Genomic DNA, 15,250 nt, shown 5'->3' with positions numbered 1-15,250 from the left:
TTGACTGGCAGCTGCCAACTGCTTTCCCTGCAGCTGTACCAGACATGGTCAAAGAATATCCTTGAAAGAGAAATGAAATATATGTTTAATTATGTCTTTAAGCTTATGTAGGAAATCACTTTTCTGTCCTGCAGAACTAAAGAACTACTCGTGTTAATTTAACATTGTACTTCATGAATTGTTTTTATATTACCATGCTGATTAGGGTCATGAACGCATGGGCCTAAAACCATGTTAATCCCAAATCAATATGCCTCTTTTGTTATTTTAGATATTAGGCATAGTAAGCAAGGTAGTGTATAGATTTTTGAAAAGTGACTTGGAAAATGAACTCATTTTATGATGTGGACTATTGAAAATGGAATTTGTGACTATTCAGATGAAAACTACTTAAAAAAAAAAAAACTCATTGAAACTAAACAAACCAAACTCAGTTTTTCCAGTGGAATTGTCAGTTCTGCAATACCATGTGCCCTTTTGATGGACTACGTGATTAAACAGTGGCAGACATTTCAGACTGGTTGCCAGAGACTCCTATTTAGATCCAGGGCTTCCCTTTTGGAATATGCAAATGGGATTTATGCCCTGGTGATAATAGTGAATTTGCAAAGATAATAAGAGAGAATAATATGAATTTCATTAAGTAAAATTTAGCTTCACTACTTTTTAATGTTTTGAGTTTGCTGCAGTTTTCCTGTTGGCCTCTCTTTTTCTGCTCTGCTTCCTTTACTAACAAAAAAACTCTTGAGTATTTTCTTAGACACCATTTTGGTAGTCTACACCACTGTTACTGTTGATCAGATAATGCCAAACTTAATTACTAGATAGCTATTTAAGTTTGGAAAGAACAAGTAATACCCCTAACCCTTTGTTTTTTAGAGTCGGGACAGTATTAGAATGGATTATCCAATAGAAGTTTCTGAACACTGGGCAAGGGGTGTGGTGATGACGTGGAGCCAGCATGAGCATTGTGATCCCTTACCAGACTGCAGGCTCTGTGAGGGGGGCATCATTTTGTTGTTTGCACCATTGTAGTTCCTGCCCTAGGACAGCACTTCTCACCTAGAATACGTTCAATAAATCTTTTGAAAGAATGAATAAAACAAATCAGGGCAATGCAAACTAACATAAATTCCTGGTTTGATGTTTGTTACTAATTTGGTAGACTAGAGGATGCTACCCATAAAGTATATGTGGATTTCAGCAAGATATTGATTAATTCATACATGATATCTTTTAGGGAAAGATAAGTACGTGTTCAATCACATTTTACTTACTTCAGAGCCTGGCCAGTGGTCACTCAAAAAATACCTGTTGAAAAAAGAAAGAAGCCTTTGGAGAGTAGCTGTATGGCATTCTGTGGTGCTTCTACTTAGATCTTTTTCGTGGAGATGAATGAAGACATTCATAAATTAGGTGACAGCAGACTTCCAGTTCACAACACAATGGGCTAATAGAGTAAGTAGAAAGTAAAAAGATGAAACATCAAAAGAATAATGCAAATGCTTATTAGCACCTAGGTTCAAAATTAAAAAAATATAGGCTGACAAAGATGTAATTTTCCAGTAGTTAAATATATAATGTAAATTACACTTGAGATGTAGTTTGATTGCAAACTCAGCGTGAACCAACAATAATCTTCTATGGTCACTAAAATGTAAATGTGATTTGGGGCTGCGTTAATACATATTTAACCTTGGGTCTGTGGTTCATGAAACCTCTGATACTGTATGCATCTTGTACCTATGTGTACTTTTTTTTTTTTTAGGAGAAAGTGTTCATACCTTTTATTAAGTTCTTAATGAGAACAGTGACTCACAAAGTATTAAGATCTACCAGTGCAGAGGATTGGTAACAGTCCTATTTGTATACAGGTCAGGTCAAAGTATAGTTGTACCATTGTAATCAGTTCTTGGAAGTACATTTTAAGAGTAACAATGATAAATTGAAGCATCTCCAGGAGGCAAGGTGGCATAGTGAAACGTCTGAAAATCATGACCTATGAGAGTAGGACTGAAGGAACTGGAGGGCAAGGCTTGGAAAGAAAAGATCATAAAGGCTATTGCATGACTTCAAAAAAAATAAATGGTTATTTCCCACTGGGAAAAGCTATAAATACTGAGAGTGTCTAGTACTGCTGAGAATGTGAGGAAATGGAGTCTCATTAATGTGTTAGTGGATGTGAAATGCTATGATTGTGTTGCATGGCGATTTGGCATGATTGATTAAATAAATGTTTATTTATAGGTAATTTAGAGAAATTTTGTGCACAAGTGCATATGTGCAAAAGTACATATACAAAGAAATTTACAAGGATATTTAGCAGTTTTATTAATTGCCCCAGTTTGGAAATATCCTAAGGGTTTAATCATAGGTTGTATCCTCGATACAACTGTGGAATACCATGCAGCAGTGAAAATGAAAGAGGCGGATCTATAGGTTCTGATATGCAAAATATCATCAAGATTTATTAAGTGGAAAAAATAGCATGCTGAGTATAATATGTATGTATTATAATTTATGGAAAAGTCCCATAAAAATGATACATTTCCCTATGTGCATAAAGAGATAAAGATCTGGAATAATTCATAACAAGCTGACAATAATGGTTCCCTCTTTGGGATTCAGGGAGGGTCAAGGGGCTCCTTATTTGCATAAATTGTAATTTTTACATAAAAATGTATTCAAGTGGTTTAAAAAATAGGAATGAATAGTAAGTGGAAGTTATAAATGAATAAAAGTGAATAAATAAAATTTTAGAGGATTTATACATGGAAAATGATTAAATTCCTTTTTCTATATAGTTTCAGAGAAGAAACAGGGTCAGTTATATTAGACTTATTTTAATTCTGTATAAGGAAGCATTTTCTAGGATTAGAAATGTTTTAAAATGGAATTGGTTGTCAATTATTGGCTCCATTCTCATTGGAAGGGTTGAAACAGAGCTTAGATAACTATTATTAACTATTCCCAAGATGTTCTAAAAAGAACCATCCTAATCAGTGGGAAAGATTAGTAGAATAACTTTCAATTTTGTGAGTTTATGACTTTGTGGCTACCAAATGTCTAAGTGCCCTTTTGCTTATATATTCTACCATTCTCATTTAGAGTTCCTTGACCTAGCAACCAGTCTTTTATCTCTCCATATCCTCAGTTTACCTCTATGATCTTATTTCCTCTCATGATTTCTTCCATGCCCAACCTTTCCTAAAGTGTGGGATGCATACCAGTGGTTCGAGAGGTGATTTTTAGTGCTTACATAAATATGGCACTAAAGAATACTAAATCACAGAATTATCAAAGTAGTGGGGGAAATAGTTTTCGCCCTTTTCAGTGCTTTTGGTTGGAGTCAAGGAGAAAATTGTTAACATTTTTCTAGTACTTGATACTTTACCTTTTTAACCAAGTGGGAGAAGCTTTTGAGCTTTGAACTTATCAACAAATACATATATGTAGCTAAATAATATTATTTTGTTTTTCTTGAATGTGTTGTGTTTACTATCTGCTTTTGGTGGCTGTAGTGTGAACTGCTCATTACCTACTCAATATACATTACTCCCTTCTTCTTTACTAAAGGAATCTCTTTGTTATTGATAGTGGCAATGTGCCAGCTAAAGGACTAAAACCCCTAGCTTTTCTTACAGCTAAGTGTGGTCATGTGTCTAGTTCTGGCCAGTGAGATAAGCAGAAATGCCATGTGTGATATCCAGGAAGGATGCTTAAAGAGTGCTTATTCATCTGAGAATTGCACACTATCTGCGTAGGCCCATTCTTCCTGCCTGCTTCTCATATAGATGAGATGGCTGGAGGAGCAGCAGCTGAACTGGACCATTAAGCAATCTTGAGAACAATGGACTCGTACTAAGAAAGGCAAAGCAGAAAAATAGGATCCTGGTCCCTAATTACTAGGATGCTGCCATAGCTAAGACTGGATTTCCTGTCTTGATTACTTTTGAATGAGAGATTTATCTGTTTAAGCTGTTGTTATTGTAGGTGGGTATATGAAGGAACACAACCCAAACTGATACAGCAAATATTATTGGTTTTTCTAATTATGTCAGTGATTCAAAATTTAGTTATACAACAAATTTATTTGACTGATGGGCATTGGAGCCAGTCTAATTTTGGAGTTTATTTTTTGAATAGGTTTAACTGTTTGTAAGGTCTGATACTTCATGATTTTTATTCTTTCTTCAAAGTCTTCCAAAGAACAAAGAGAAATTTGCTATTTCTTTCTTTTTAAAAAAGGTTTATTTATTTATTTTAGAGAGAGGGCATGCACACATGTGCAAGAGAGAGTGAGGGTAGGGGCAGAAGGAGAGAATCTTCAAGAAGACTCCCTGCTGAGCATGGAGCCCTACGCAGGGCTTGATCTCACGATCCGTGAGATCATGACCTGAGCCAAAACCAAGAGTCTGACTGAGCCACCCAGGCGCCCCTGCTATTTCCCTTACTTAGAAAAAACATTCAATCTTGCAGTTACTGTATGGGTCCATCAAACCCTTTGGTAAATCTAAGATACATTGTGAGATCTTAATGACCTTGTTATTATCACTATTTTTTAGATCCTAGAACATGGTGCTAATTCATCGTGTGAGGAATTATTTAATTATTATTTATCGGTTATTAACCAGGCCAAACAAGACTGAAATAATAAGAAAATATAAGAATGATAGAATCCCCTAAATTTGAGGCCCTCAAAAGAATGATATAATAAGTAAAATCACCATTCTTCAGCTTTATTATTATGTTGTCTAAAGTATTATGTTGTATTTCTTTTAAAAAATTAAAATTTTTTTATTTTTTAAAAATTGTTTTGTTGAGGTGTAATTGACTTATGACATTATATTAGTTTCAGATGTATAGCATAATGATTTGATATTTTTGTATATATATAGTGAAATGATCACCAAAATAAATCTGAGAATTTAGATTTTTACATTTTCTTTCCAAAATGGTGAAGGGATAAAATAGAGGAAGCTGGTTCAAAATATAAGATGAATCCAAAGATCAATGCAAAGAGGCAAAGGGCAGCATTCTAGTCTTGAGTGATGATGGTGAAATTGATCATATAAGCCAAATTTGAGATTATGAATTTTCAGATGGAGTTGTCCATCTTGAATTTTTTCAAACTTGAAAAGCTAGTTTGATGAGAGAACAATATATTTCTAAGGATACATTAAAAAATATGGCATTCTCATTCAGTTTGTCGTTCAACCAGGAAGGACTTCGATATACTGATATTTTGTGACAAGACTCACAAAAAGGATGTGTTATGGTACAATTTCAACTTTTACGATGGCTTGTGCACCAAAATTTACTTGTGTTTGCTGTGTTTAAATTTTTATGAAATTTTAAATAAAGTTTTCATTTTCTCTTTATTATTCTCTTAAGTTTTTTGTAAAGTGACTTAAAATATTAAAAGGCCTATTCGACTCCGATGATAAATGATGCTATTTTTCCTGGCGTGCCAAGGGTTAAGTAGAAATAGGTAGTTAGATGATAAATACTAAGTTCATAAAAATATGCATTAATAAAAGTTTGATTATAGCAAAAAAATCACAAAAGAGGTTATTACATATATGGTTTGGGAAACATCACATCAGAGCTATTTTCTTTATTCGGACTTTGACTTGCTAAATGATGTTTTTGTACGCTTGTTGATATTTTTCCTTTATTAAAATTTTTATACTGTGGGAAGTTACTGTTTAATGAGTATAGAGTTTCAGTTCGTGAAGATGAAAAAGTTTTGGAGATGGAAGGTGATGATGTTTGCCCAACAATGTGAATGTACCTAATGCTGCTGAGGGGTACATATAGAGATGGTTAAAATGTGTTACTTAGATTTCACCACAGATTTAAAAAACAAAAAATTTAATTAAAAAATTAATTAAAACACAAATTGCCTTCAACAGAATGCTTTCCCTAATGACTGCTTTCATTCTTACTCATGCCTTTATTTTGGGTGTTCTACATGTTTTTGGACAGAATTGCTTTTCTATGGATATGGTACTAGATGGATATGCTCCTAGAAGAAAGCAGATAGAGCATATAGAATCCTAAATCACTCATTTTGACACTTTTATACAATGGAGCCCATATCAATTCGAGCACACTATATTATATTATTTTCAATTAATACCAATCTGTAATTAATATCTAACTAAGCTAGCCAATGATTAAGTACTCTGATTCCCAGAGTTCTTTTGGAGCTACTGTTTTGTATAATATGAGGGTCATACATAGGCACACAATGTGAGGGTCATATATAGGGCTGCGATGAATTGCTTTTGCGGGGGCCTTCCTTTGTGTTTCTCCAGTTTCTGAGGCAAGCTGCATGTAACAAGATTCTAAATTCTTATACTTGAATGTTCAGTATCCAACACCCACTGGGGTCCAAGCTTTGCATCAGTTCCTTACTTGTCTGGTTTCCCACTGGTTTAATTGCTTTCTACACTATCCATATTACCATTCACACCTACATCTGATAATGTTTTATTTTTTAGTTTCCAGAATTTGATGGAGGGACCATGAAGTCCACAAGAAGGCTCATTTATAAGAATTCAAATAAAGGCAGATTTTATTGTCTCATGTCGGGAGGCATGAGAACAACAGAGCACAGGGAGAGATAAAACCATGTCTACATAAAAACTAAGTTTCTCTTGATCTGCTGAGGTTTATTCTGAGCAAGTTTCCTGATAAACCGATTTTCTTAAATATACTGCATTATTATACTAAGATGTATGGAGTTTGCATAATGAACTGTGACACAGGAAAAGTGTTTTATATGTTCCCTTTGAAATTTCTTTCTATTTGTATGCTTAATGTTACTGTCACATTTCTAAGTAGACTCTAGTTTTTCCTAGGAAATTGAGATGCTTTTGTGCTCTATTCATTGTAGGGATTTTCCTGCAATTTTTTAAAAAAACATTTCCACCAATGGGGTCCTTTCAGAACACCTACAGAGGATATAAAAAATATATTGTAGTGCATTGTATTGATGTCAACAGAACTGTGTGTTTTCACCCTGGTGTGATGTCAGAACAATGCAGTGCATCTTTCACTGTGCCAACTCATTGGAATAAAAGACCCATTCAGAGAGAAACCCTTGGATGGTCACAGTTTTTAGGAGTTTTTATGCATGGCCACACAAGCTTATAACTAAATTTTTCTTACAACGCATTATATTCTCTTCCCATTGCAGCTGAGCTTTCATACTGAAAAGTGAATATTTTTATATATAGCAGCTGAAACATGTATTCATTCTTTGGTTAAAAAAGTAAAAAATAAACACTTTTGTGAAATGATTCTATCCCAAGGCCAGCGTTAGCACATTTTATTCATGCTACTTTCTAAAACTCCTGGTGTTAAGACTGACAGCAGAATGTGGAGTTCATAGATCTCACCATGCAAATTCCCAAACCCCCCTGTATAAGGGATTGACAGATGTGAGCATGGATGGTACTATGGATGCTTTGGAGATGAAATTAAAACATTTTGTATTTAGATGGATAGAGCAAACATAAAGCATTTCATTCTAGGTAATTAGGGTTTGGAGAGAAAGAGAAAAATAAAGCACTCTGCCTTAATCCTGGAATTCTTCTGACTCTTCATTTTGTTGTTTTTGTTAAACTTTTATTCCCCCAAATACAAAATTCAGTTGTGAATGGTGAAGAAATTGGAAAGTACAATAAAAAGAATAAGCTACTTTGGAATGCCCTTTCCTGCCACACCCAGAAATGTCCATTGTTGATATGTTGGTGTGTGTCCTTCCTTTAGTGTCTATGTTGCAAGAATGGGTCATAGTAAATTTGTGGTATTGTAACCTCATTCTAAGCAATAGAACCCTTTCCTATTATTGCCTAGTAAATATTCTAAAGCATCATTTTTTAATGACTATAAAGTATTTCATTATAGAGGAACCATTTGTTTTAAAGCAATAGCTTGATTATGACACATTTTTAGTTTTTTTTGTTTATTGCTGTTTAAATTTTTTTTTGATTGTGCTACAAGCTGAGTCACTATGTGCACTTATTCCCCAACTGATGGACTCTTGGGCTATCCCTGTTTGTTTGTTTTCCTATTATAAACAAAAATACTATAATCATCTTGGACACATCTCTCTGTACAGGTGTTGAGTATGTTATATAGCATAGCCTTCTGTAAAAGAAATGTTCTAGTAATAGGATGTGTGGCTTTTAAAATTTTAATATGTATTGCCAAAGTATTATTTAAAAAGTTGTACCAGTTTACACCCCGAACAAGTGTCAATTTCCATTTTTCCACATCCTCTTGAGCATTATAAATAACAAAATTTTGCCAGTCTTACGGGCAGAAAATTCATACATAACTTAATTTTTATTGCCTTAATAATTAAAAAACTCTTTTCAAAATGTGTCGACTGTGTTTCTGTTTCAGTTAATTATTTTCTGTTTGAATCATTTGTGTATATTTCTATTAAATTACGTCTCTTTTCATTGATTTACAGAAACTTTTAACCCCTTTTTAAATATGTCTGGCAGATGTGTTCTTTCAATCTTCATTTATCTTTTTTTAAAAAGATTCACTTATTTATCTTGGGTGGGGCAGAAGGAGAGAGGGCAAGAGAATCTCAAGCAGACTCCACACTGAGCACAGAGCCTGACATGGGGCTCGATCTCACGACCCTGAGATCATGACCTGAGGTGAAACCAAGAGTCAGATGCCCCTGTCTTCATTTATCTTTGAATTTTACTTGTGGTTTTTTTTTTTCTATACAAATATTTTTAATTGTCCAAATATTAGTCATTTTATGTATGACTTCTAGGTTGTATGTCTTTGCTAAGAAAGGCCTTCTCCAGGCGCCTGGGTGGCTCAGTTGGTTAAGCGACTGCCTTCAGCTCAGGTCATGATCCTGGAGTCCCGGGATCGAGTCCCACATCGGGCTTCCTGCTCAGCAGGGAGTCTGCTTCTCCCTCTGACCCTCTTCCCTCCCATGCTTTCTATCTCTCATTCTCTCTCTCTCTCAAATAAATAAATAAAATCTTTAAAAAAAAAAAAAAAAGAAAGGCCTTCTCCTCTCAAAGGTTACAAAATAGTTTTCTGTGTTTTCTTCTAGAGCTTTTCTTCTAGAGCTAAACTTCTTCTAGAGTTTAGATATTTAATCCATTTGAAATTTGTTTTTGCTTAATGGTATGAGGAGGGAATCTGACTTTTTGCTTTTCCCAGAAAATATCCAATTGTTTCTAAACCATTTCTTTTCCAGACAATGTTTTGTCACTCATTTCAAGTGCCAGCTTAATATAAATTGTCATATCTATTTGAATCTCTTTCTCTGTTCCTTGTTCAAATAATATCTGGTTTTCATTATTGTAGCCTTATAATATGTTTTGCATCTAGAAGGAGGCAAAAACTTTACTTGCTTTGTCAAATGAAATTGTCGGGTATAATTTCTACTCATGGTTTGGGAGAGTCCAGAGAAGCTGTACCAGTTTACACTCTCACTAGCAATATATGCAAATGCTTGTTTTACCTCACCTTACTAATACTTGTACATATGTATTGCATATAGTTTACATATATTTTTTAAGTTGCCAATTTGATAGATGAAAAATAGTATCTGAAAACTTTATTGTATATATCCTTGATTACTAGTAGGGCTGAACTCTTTTCCTATGGTTATTCAGTTTTGTAATTATTTTTTAACACTTTCAGGTTAGTTAAATGTGCTCATGTTTCAGTAACAGCTTGCCTTAACTATAGAGAACACAGTGTTTGATCAGGAGCAGGACAATTCTAGAACCAAGACCTGAGGAGACTTCCTACCACTAGGGGACCAAGGTAATAGTAGCCAACCTTTATTCAGCTCTATTCTGAAAGCTTTATATTCCGTGGCTTATTAAATCCCCTTAGCATCACTGAGAGAGAGGCATTGTGTCAACACCCGCTTTCTAATGAAAAAGGCGGGCTTAGATTGATACACAACTTGTCAAGACCACGTAGCTAATAAGTGGCCGGGCCATGGTGCGAACCCAGGCAGTGTGACTCTGGAGTCCAGATGTTTCCACCAGAGTCTCCTGAGTTGCTGTAATTTCCCAGGACAGCCATGGGCACTTGCTGAAGGAGTCTGCCCCAGAGTCAGGACAGCAAGGACAGAAACCGTTGCCTGTCCCTTTAAAAGTCAGGGTCTTAACGTCTTTGGAAAAGTGGAGGTAGGGAGGCTGCCTCAGATGCACTGTGGGGTCTCACTTTTCTGCAGTGAAAACTCTTAGACTCACATTGTTTTTGGTGACAAAAATCTTGTATAATGATTCCATTTCTAAGTAACCATTTTAAGATATTCAAAATGCTGTGGAGGCATAACATAAGTCTCCTGTGAAAAGTAGTAGCATTCTCAGTCTCTGTGAAAAGGCATCCTCCTCCGGAAGGGGAAGATTGTTAATTACTTATTTATTTAAAAAAAAAAAATGCAGGATAAGAATGTGACTGCTTTATCTGATTTAATTGCCTTGACTTTTAAGCTTGTAATGTGGTAGATGAGGAGCTGATACTAGAATTAGAAATGTTAGTCCTGTCATTTTCTTACTAGTATTATCTTTCATCCACATTTACTGATTTTGTGAAGTTTAGTTAAAACTAGTTAAATTTTAACTGATGCAGTATGACTAAGTAAAAAATTGGCAGGTGGCAGTTTTGGCGTCCACAGTTGGCTAAATTAAGAGGAAGAAAGGCTTCAGTTGGGTTCTGGTTACCTCTGTTTTCTTACTAGATTGCTATCTGCGGGCTTAGGCGGGGAGTGGAGGGAAAGAAAACGAATCTAAAACCAAGGCCGGTTGTGCCTTGGCCATAGGTCTGAACTAGGGTTGGAAGCATCTGTAGCCACCTGTATGAGTAGTAATATTAGAATCATGTATTGATCATTATAACATTGATCAGTGTCCTCTCCTTGTTCGCAGGGAGCTGGATTTATGAGATGACCTCTTAGAGGAGAGGTTGAAACCACAGATCATCTTGCCGAAACTCTGGGTCTCCCTTAGTTCTATCTGAGCAAATGACATACTCCAATAGTTACTTACACCAAACTCCTAGAAATAAGCCCCGTCCTTCACTTCTCACACTCAGTAGATCTCCAGATACTGTCAATTCTGTCTTAAAAATACACCTTCATTCTTAATTTTCTCCTTCTTTGTTGACATCATCTTCAAACTATGATCTCTTACCTGGACTTTTTTTCATTAGCCTCCTAACTGGGCTCACTACTTCTATCCCCCGCTCCCTCCCCCATCAATTTTTCAGTAGACTAAATGATCTGTTAAATTTTTAAAAAATGTTAATTTTGAAATAATTTTAGACCTATAGAAAAGGTGCAAAAATAGTGCAGAGCATTCCTGTATATCCTTTACCCAGCTTGGAAAGCCAGGAAATTAACATTGATGCAATACTATTAACTAAGCTTACGAACCTTATTCAAATTTTACCAGTTTTCCCATTAATGTTTCTGGTCCAAGGGTCCAGTATGGGACCTCACATTACATTTCATTGTCCTGTCTCTTTAGCCTCCTGCAATTTATGATGGGTCCTCACTCTTTGTCTTTCATGGCCTTGACATTTTTGAAAAGTACTTGTCAGTTCTTTGGTAGAATGTTCCTCAGTTTAGGTTTTCTGTTCTCTTCAATTAGATTGAGGTTATGCATTTTTGGCAAGAATCATCACCAAAGTCATGTTGTGTTCTTCACAGGACATCATGTCAGTGGGGTTAAATGTCTTGTAAGAGATACTAGGTCTTGTCCCAAACTTTCAGTGGGTTTCCATCTCTCCGAGAGGAAATACACACTGTTTTCAGACCCTGCGTAATCTAGTCCCTGTGTACTTTAATTCATGCCTTGTGGAAGGGCGAAAACAAATGAAAAATGAGGGGCTTATTTCTCAGTGTTGAAAATAAGGGAAGAGACTTCCTTCCCTTCCCTAATCTTAGAACACTTACTTTAAAAAACTTGTAAGTTCTTTCACTGTCTGTGTGAAATGTATGTAAATCTTTGTAAGAGCTAAAATAAACTCTTGCCAGCTTTAGGACCCAGGACTGCATTTCTCAAGGCCCTGGGAAGCATCTCTTTGAAATGTCCTCATTAAGGAAGATAGAGCCCCTACCTACCTCCCAGTTTCTGTGGGAGGATAGAACCTAACTGCAGCAGGCACCTCATTCCAAGTTACGAAACTACTTCTTGTCATAAAGAGAAGTTTATTTTTCCTTTGAATAAAGCCAATTAGCTTACACAGATGGTCACCCCACTACTAAGTAAATATAGGAGCAACTGTGTGACAAATGGTGCTGTCAAGTCCTCTTACTTGACTAGTTGTTTATCCTAAGAATATGTATGTAATGGGTTGTGTCGACTTGGCCATGTAAAGGGGTGAGATGTCTTTCAGTCTTTGGAATCACTTAGTGGATTGCTTGTGATGAGTGGCACATTCTGGCTTAATGCTTATTCAATAATAAAACTGTTTTCTTTCTCATCTACATTTGTGGAGAGGTTTCATGGATTGGGAGAAGATTTTGTTTTTTAATTTTGTTTCCCCAACACTTTTCTCCGTTAACTCACTGTGGCTTTCTTTCATGTCTTGAAAAATCCCAAGCTGTTACTTGCTCTGATCTCTGCCTGAAATCCTCCACCCTCCTCTACCTCTTTATAAAAGTGGTTCTTTCCCTTCTTGACTGAGCTCCTATATTATGTCCCTCAAGAGTCTTTTTTTCAACTACCCTGTCTAAGGAAGCCCCTCCTTACACAGACTACCACATCATCCTGTGTAGATCTTACAGAGTACTTAACACAATCTATACTTACTGTATTTATTGATTTGTTGACTTTTCTGTGGCGTGCTTCCCTTTACTAGAGTACAAGCTCCAGGAGGAAGAGATTCTCCACCCGCAACCAGTCTGTCTTGCTCACAGCTGAATCCCTTATCCCTACCTAGAACAGTGCCTGGCACCTAGTAGGTGCTCGATGGATATTAGTGCAATAGAATGAATAAGGTGGGCAGAATCAGCAGACTAAGTGGTGACACAGTGAAGATGAACATCTGCTTTTATGGTATTTCTTTTTTTTTTTTTTTAAAGATCTTATTTATTTGACAGAGAGAGACACAGTGAGAGAGGGAACACAAGCAGGGGGCGTGGGAGAGGGAGAAGGGAGCCATGCGGGGCTCCATGCGGGGCTCGATCCCAGGACCCTGGGATCATGACCTGAGTGAAGGGCAGACGCTTAACGACTGAGCCACCCAGGCGCCCCAACTTCTTTGGTATTTCTTTTCAACTTGTAAAGAAGTCTTAACAAACTAGTTTTAGCAGTGTTTGTATTTAATGAGCATGTAACATGATTATATAGAGGAAGGAACACATGAACACACACCTTCGTACTTGAATAAAAATAGGCCCAAATCCTTGTTTTTCAAATAGGAAAATCTACAATTTTTTTTTTTTAAACCCACTCAAATATTTTAGGAGAGCTTCATGTTAATTTTGGCTCCGACTGGGGCTATTTGAATTGTAGCATTGACTAACTGGCCAGTGTGAACATCAATTAGTCCTAAATAAAGAGCAGGAGAGGAATGCCAAGAGGGAGGAAGTGGGGATTCAGATCCTTTAGCAAGTCTACTAGGAATCTTCACATCTTCATAGAGGAAGCCTGAGGGGTTATGCTGACATTTGAAGGAAGGCTTAAAAATAGTGTTTTTCAAACTTGAGCATGCATTGGAGGGCTTTTTTAACACTGGTTGCTGGGCCCCACCCTCCAAGTTTCTCATTTGGTAGGCCTGGAACGGAGCTCAAGAATTTGCATTTCTAACAATTTTTCAAGTGCTGCCGCTGCCACCGGCCCAGGCACTGTATTTTGAGAGTCATTGCTTTAAAGTGTTGTTTGACTAGAAGTTGATGGGGTTTGTTTATAACAATCTTTTGGGGAGTTGATAATGCCTTAAAAAAATTAAACGAACGTTACATTCTTTTTAATTGCCAAGAAAAATGATCTCTTTTTGCATGCTTCTCTTTTTAGGCCCCCATGTCTCTATTTTGGCTCTTTCTTACTGAGTATGTCCTAGTTACGGGCATCTTTTCAGTTAATTCTTATAGTTATGTACCAAGTTAAATATTATTATCTCCATTTTACCCGGGAAGAATTTAAGCTTCAGGATGGTTTGATTGCTGCCCAGCTGTTCAAACCTAGTTAGTGATAAAGCTGGAATTTCAACAGGGCTATCTGACTTGAGGATTAAGCCTCTTCTCACTGTGCTGCTTCTCAGCTGGAAAAATTCAGACTAATTTTAATTTCAGACTAATTGGTAACACCTTGAGGTGTTATACGACTAAGAAGGAAATTACTCATTTGCTTGAGGTGAGCCTGCTCTAATATAGACGGTTGGTTAAGATTTAAAAAAAAAAAAAAGTCCCAATGCGAAGTATAGCATCTAGGTGTATTACTCAAGAGAGATGGCAGACTCGCTTACCAAGAGGGTTGGAGTATCTTAAAGTTAACTCTATCTAACAAAACGCTCATTTTCTATATGAGTCTGAGTAATTTATCTTAGTTGCAAAAACAAATTGACCTTTTTTGGTCTAATTGCCTACATGAGTCAATGAATTTTTTATCAAGAGACACTGAAACCAAAGAGGTTTTCCTTAATATTCTAGGAGTGCATGGATCACCTTGAAAATCTCTGAAAAACTATAACAAGAAGCAAACGACTGAGTTCATAATTGTTTCCCTTTCTCTAAGCCAAAATTGATGGCCAGTAGGAAGGCATTGAAATCCAGTGCACATTGACACTATTTATAAGGTCTTGATATTTTAGACTTGTAGTGCACCATTCATCCTAGGATCATAAAAGTGGTTGTTAAAATTTATACCATATTAGTCTGATTAACACTCAGATGGGTAAAAATAAAGGATTGAGGAGAAATATTTATTTCACAAGGGTAGGGACTTTAATATACAGAAAGCTGCATAAATCTGCAGATGTTCTAATTAGATTCAGCTGAACTGCTTCAGAATGCAGGATAACATGGATTTACTCTGCCAACAACTAAGAATAACTTTTCTGATGCAAAAAATGTTCAAGTTTCAATATTGAAACATAAAATACCCCAGCCCAGGGGATAGATTCTTTTCACATCAATTTTTTCATTGGCTCAGATTCCTCGGCACTTAAGTTACTTCTTTATTATAAGTCTTAAACAGAATTCACTAAATGGTACCCTAATAGTACTCTTCCCAGGCCA

The 15,250-nt window shown here is 36.1% G+C and overlaps 1 protein-coding gene across 4 annotated transcripts in view; it reads right to left on the bottom strand.

The window, feature by feature from the left end:
- Nucleotides 1–15,250, bottom strand: part of CDH20 (cadherin 20) — a 204,615-nt gene that overhangs the window by 113,805 nt on the left and 75,560 nt on the right. Inside the window, exon 2 of one of the 4 annotated variants that reach the window (XM_027577078.1) lies at nt 1,278–1,311. The exons of the other annotated variants lie outside the window; for them this stretch is intronic. The gene's annotated coding sequence lies outside the window, so the exon portion shown is untranslated. The remainder of the gene's footprint in view (nt 1–1,277; nt 1,312–15,250) is intronic. 4 annotated transcript variants of the gene reach the window in all.

The sequence above is a fragment of the Zalophus californianus genome, chromosome 14 (assembly GCF_009762305.2).
Source record: "Zalophus californianus isolate mZalCal1 chromosome 14, mZalCal1.pri.v2, whole genome shotgun sequence".
Lineage (NCBI taxonomy): Eukaryota > Metazoa > Chordata > Mammalia > Carnivora > Otariidae > Zalophus > Zalophus californianus.
Note: the sequence above shows the minus strand (reverse complement) of the source record. Positions and strands in the feature narration are given on the sequence as shown.